Genomic DNA, 6000 nt, shown 5'->3' with positions numbered 1-6000 from the left:
AGAGAGAGAGAGAGAGAGAGAGAGAGAGAGAGAGAGAACTGGAATTGGAGGTTGCATCTCTGGGATGAGCTAGAAACCCAGTGCAATGGAAACTTGCAGAAATCAACAAGGGTGCCCCAAGCTAAAACCCCTAGCAATGAGGGCTATGGAGCCTAAACCAGCTATCTATGGTAACCAGGCAAGACTTCCACTAGAGAGACTGGGACACCAACCCAACCACAAAACCTTCCATCTACAATTCATCCTGCCTATAAGATGTGCTGGGGTAAAGGTGGGATAAATTGTGGCAGTGGCCAACCAATGGACTGGTCTGACTTGAGACTCATGCCATGAGAGGGAGTCCACCCCTGACACTGCGTGGAGAGCTAGGAGCCAGAAGCTAGAGAGCCCAAAGACTTAGGATATAATCAAACATAACTGGCAGATGAAAAAAAGTCAGTGAAATTATTCCTAATGATATTCTGCTCTACTCATAGATTGATGCATAGCCCAACTGTTATCAGGGAGGCTTACCCAGGAGCTGATGGAAACAGATGCAGAGACCCACAGCCAAACACAGGGTGGAGTTTGGAGAATCCTGCAGAAGATGCAGGTGTCGGGGGAGATTGTGGGAGCCAGAGGGGTCTAGGACACCACACACACACACACACACACACACACCCCACAGAATTAACAAACCTGAGCCGATAGTGGCTCACAGAGACTGAACTGCCAACTAGGGAGCCTGCACAGGACTGACCTAGGCCCTCTGCACATGTTACAGTTGTAAAGCTTGGTCTTCATGTGGGGCTCCTAACAGAGAGAGGAGGGGCTGTCTCCGATGCCTGCACTTGGTACCCTCTCTGCATACGAGGTTGTCTTATCTAGCCTTACTAGGAGAGGAGGTGCCTAGTCGTACTGTAATTTGATATGCCATGGCTGGCTGATGTCCATGGAAGGCCTGCCCTGTTATGAAGAGAAATAGAGGAGAAGAGGAGGGAAGAGAGGGGGGAGGTTTGGTAAGGGGACTGGGAAGGGGGGGGACTGTGGTACGGATGTAAAACACACACAATAAGAACTAGGCCATCTGGGGGCTGGCGAGATGGCTCAGCGGGTAAGAGCACCCGACTGCTCTTCCAAAGGTCCGGAGTTCAAATCCCAGCAACCACATGGTGGCTCATAACCATCTGTAACGAGATCTGACTCCCTCTTCTGGAGTGTCTGAAGACAGATACAGTGTATTTATATATAATAAATAAATAAATCTTTAAAAAAAAAAGAACTAGGCCATCTGAACTCTCTCTCTCTCTCTCTCTCTCTCTCTCTCTCTCTCTCTCTGAAAAGCTTAGTGACCAGTTCAAGACCCCAGAGAGACCTTAAGACTTGAGACACTGCACTTTGACTTGGATCAAATAGACTAGAGAGGAGGCTTGGTATCACTAGGTAAGGTGGTTTGTTTGTTTGTTTGTTTGTTTATATATGAGGATTCTGTGTTTTATGCATGAGGATTCAGGCTCATACTAGACCAAGAGCTGCAGTAAAAACTACAGGAATGTGGAATGGATGCTGGAAATTGGGTTTACGCAGAAATACAATCTTGTAAGTAGGCATAAGTAGAATCAATCTTGTAAACAAAAAGTGAGAATTTTTGTTTTTTATGCACATAAGCGAACTAAAAGTTATGCTGTTTTCTCAGCAAGTGAAAGTCATAATGGATATAAACTTGTCAATCTTAATTCTAGTGTTTGTAGATCTAAAGATTATCTGGACGGGGGGCGGGGGGGGGGGAGAAGGAAGTCAATTTAAATGTAGCCAGGAGGTTGTCTGAAGCAGGGACAAGGAAAAGGATTACCCACAAGATGTATGTCTTAGTCAGGGTTGCTATTGCTGTGATGAAACACCATGATCAAAGCAGCTTGCAGAAAGCAGTTTATTCAGCTTATCCTTCCACATCGTAGTTCACCATTAAAGGAGGTCAAGACAGGAATTCAAACAGTGCAAAAACCTACAAGCAGAAGCCACAAAGTGACCCAGTCCACCGACCAATCAAGAGAGGGGGGGACTGAGGGGCAAGAGATGGGAAGAACAGAAACAAAACAAGCTATCAAGGATTAAGTCTGGAGTCTCAAGTCTCATTCATTGGAAGGCAACTATAGCTACATATGCACTTGCTGGGGAGTGCAGCTGGAGACACGGGTTCGGGATGTGTAGGAGAAAAAATAAGATGTTATCAGAGTGTGTTCAGCTGTGGTGGGCTTCCTGCAAAAACATCATGCTAGGAAAACAAGTCTCTTGTCAGGGTGGGGAAGGACCACCTGTAAGTAAATAGCTGCAGAGAGGATAGCCACTTTTGCTAGGAGTAGGCTCCCAACAACAAAGGGATGCTATGCTGCATACAAAGGGATGCTATGCTGCTTGCAAAGGGATGCTATGCACTTACAAAGGGATGCTATGCTGCTTACTGGTTTGTGCCCCACGGCTAGCTCAGTTTGCTTTCTGATAGAACTCAGGACCACCAGCCCAAAGATGGCAGCACCCATGAAGGCTGGGCCTTCCCATATCAATCACTAAATACAGAAATGCCTTACAGGCTTGCCTACAATCAGATCTTGTGGAGGCATTTTCTCAGCCAAAGCTCCCTCCCCTCTGATGACTCTAGCTTGTGTCAAGATGACATAAAACTAATGAGTACAATGTCTGATTCCCTCACTTTCTGTTACCATTCACCGGTCCCTACACCTAGGTCAGGCCTACCTGAAAGAAGTCATCCTGTCTGAAAGTAAACAGAATTCCACAATGTAAATTTAGAAGTGGGTCTACTCAAGCTCTGATGGGGGTGTTATTATTTTAATCATCTCATACATAAATGTAAAGTGTTGTGATCAGACCCATCCCCATTCCCCACTCCAGTCCCTACGCATCACCCTTTTTTTCCAAAGTCATGTCTTCTTTTTCTAAATCCACCAAGTCAGCTTAGAGCTGCCACTTTGTGCCTGGATGGGTGCAGAGCCACTTTTTGAAGCATGGGCATCCCTCGGTGGCTGCATTTGTAAAGAAAATGGGCTCTCTCAGATGCCATTGATCACCAACAGCCCCTGTGCTGGGACTGGGGTGTTGTGATCACTTGCTTTCACCTTGGTCTTGCATGTGAAGTCATAGCAGCTTTGAGTTCATGGGTGGGAGGGACCCCTTGTGTCCAGGAAAGCATTGCCACAGAACTCAGCCTTACCTTTGGCTCTTACCATCCTTCCAGCCCCTCTTGGGCAATGATTTCTGAGCCTTCAGAGTAGGAGGTTGGTACAGATTTCTTATTCGGAGCTGAGCACTTGGAGACATTTATTCTCAGATAGAAGCATTACTGTATATTGGTTAAAATATTTTAACTTCCAAACAGCAGAGACTTTAAATCAAAACTGTCTGAACAACAGCCATACAGAATGATGGACAGCTATAGCTTCGTGAAAGGCTTGAAGCACTAAGATGGCAAGAGCAGGACCCTTACATTCTCTGCTTACATCCCTGTTTGTTATTCATTTCTCAAGCCAGATGGCAGCTGCAAGCTATAGAGCACGATGTTGTCTTCTTAGGTAGCCATACTTCAGTCCACAACAAAGGGAATTTACACAATCTATTTCTCCAAAAGTCCCAATGAGGAAAAAAAAATCACATTGGCTTGTCATTCAGGGGCCATCTTTCAACCAGTTTCTGTAATCAGGATGGTGAGTACCCTAGAGGTAAAGTATACTGAAGCTGAAGGGCAGAATCAGCTGTAAAGACTCCACAGGGTCTAACATGATGGAGAGGTGAATTGCTTATAAAATACACAAGGCTTTGGGCTGGAAAAAGGGCAAGTTAGTCAATACATTGTACTGAGACAGCATAACACTGCTGAGTGAAGGCTTTGTCCGCGCAGACAGAAACTGGGCTCATTAGGAGCTAACGTTGATGCAGGAAGAGACTGCATGCCAGGCTTCACCATCATTATTACTATTAAGCAGCCAAATCTGCTTGCTTGGATGATTATTTTGATAACTGACTGCCACACTGGGAGCTATGACGATTAGATTTCCAGTCTGTCCCGTGTTTCTTCTTTCTCTTATTATATCAGTGGCTCTCAATCTGTGGGTTGCAACCTGTTTGGGGCTGGATGACCCTTTTGTAAAGGTCACCTAAGACATCGGGAAAACAGAGATATTTATATTACAGTCCCTAACAGTGGTAAAATTACTGTTATGAAGTAGCAGTGAAAGTAAATTTAGGTTGGGGGTCACCATAGCATGAGGAACTGTATTAAAGGCTGTCGGCAGGCGTTAGGTTGAGAGCCAGTGTCAGCCTTACTACCCTAGCTAGTCCAGGATTAGGACAACCCCTGTATCTTGCACCCAGACAGCTATCCCCTCTGCTTTGCTCAGCTAGTCCACAATCTTCAATGAATACAACCTTTATCAGCTCTCAGCCTATTTTATCAATCATGGTACTTTATTAATTAATGCAGTTTTATTTCAGACTCCTTGGTGTCTCAGAGTCTTGTACTTGTTTTGCCTGGCCCCAAAGAAGTCTACCTCCTCACAGCTCTACTTAATAATGGAAGAACAAGGACATCAAAGGCATCCACTGGACAAGAACTGTTTGGTAGATGTCTCCCCACTAACCCCTAGCTTTCTGATTACATGCCCTTCCTCTGTAGAACCCTAAACAATCATGAAACAGGTTCGCATGAAAATAAACGGCTTTTCAAGGCACTGCAGCACCACCAGAACAGCATTCTAACACAGAGTTAGTGTGGTCACACTGAAAGAATGGTGAGCTTCTCACAGCAGCCAGCCTGCACTTGAGTAGCTAATGTATTGGGAATTTTAATGAAGGTTAGAGTGGATATTTTTGTTGCTTCTCAGAATTCAGAAGCCTTTCCTATGCTCCGTTAACCCACTATCATGCAAGGAGGAATACACTATTTCTGATGTAAAATGGAAATGGCAGACACGGAGGGATCCACCCCACCCTGAACTTTTGGCATGTCAGTCATGCGTGTGGACCCCAGGCTCATTTGGGAGACTTGTACTTCAAACTACTAGAGTGTAAGTTAATCTAGGAAGCAATCTAAAATGGTTTCACTTGTGACATCTAGTGTCTGGTAGTGGCACTGGCTGTACTCTATCCGGGGCATCCCTAAACAGTGACTTTGAACTATGTGAATAAGATAAAAACCACAACAAATTTACTTTAAAGGTCATAAGTGACTTTTATTTATGATGCTAAGTCACAACAGTCCTCAGGATCAGAAGACGTTCTAACAATTACTTTCAACAAGATCAGGAAATATTTGTGGGCAGGAAACAATCGAGACAGAGAGACCTCTTCAGGTCCCAGCTCAGCATCCACTTGATTTGAATCATCTGGCCACTGAAGATGGTCTTGAAGCTCAAGTATTTGTGTGCCAGTTAGTGCAAATGATTCCATGTTACTTTCATGTGGTGGGCCAGGGTAGAAAGACACGCCCAAATCAGTGTTCTCCTATAAACTGCCTTCAACAATTAGAGAGAGTGGCCTTAAAGACTGAACATCCTCGAGTCCATTTTTCCTTAGTTCTGCCATCTTTCAAGACTCTGCTTAGCGCCAGTGCATTTGTAATTTTTTTAAATGACTATCCAAAATATACTTTTCCCTTTACACAGCTCCCTTTATGTAGGGTCATATGAATTTCTTTTTCTTTTTTTGTTTTTTGTTTTTCAAGATGGGGTTTCTCTGTATAGCCCTGGGTATCCTGGAACTCACTTTGTAGACCAGGCTGGCCTCGAACTCAGAAATCTGCCTGCCTCTGCCTCCCAAGTGTGAATTTCTTATATATATCTATATCTATATGAGTGTATTTGTGTGTGTGATAATTTCTACAGCCATAAATTTAAATATATATTTGTTGGGGTTCAGGAGTCACCCACAAACCACACAAACACCAAGCTCAGTCATACAGGGATGGTTTACTGCACACCCTAAGCTTGATGGATCACAGCCATAGTTCAG

This window comes from Mus pahari, chromosome 14, assembly GCF_900095145.1.
Source record: "Mus pahari chromosome 14, PAHARI_EIJ_v1.1, whole genome shotgun sequence".
Classification (NCBI taxonomy): Eukaryota; Metazoa; Chordata; class Mammalia; order Rodentia; family Muridae; genus Mus; species Mus pahari.
This window is presented reverse-complemented; position numbering follows the sequence as displayed.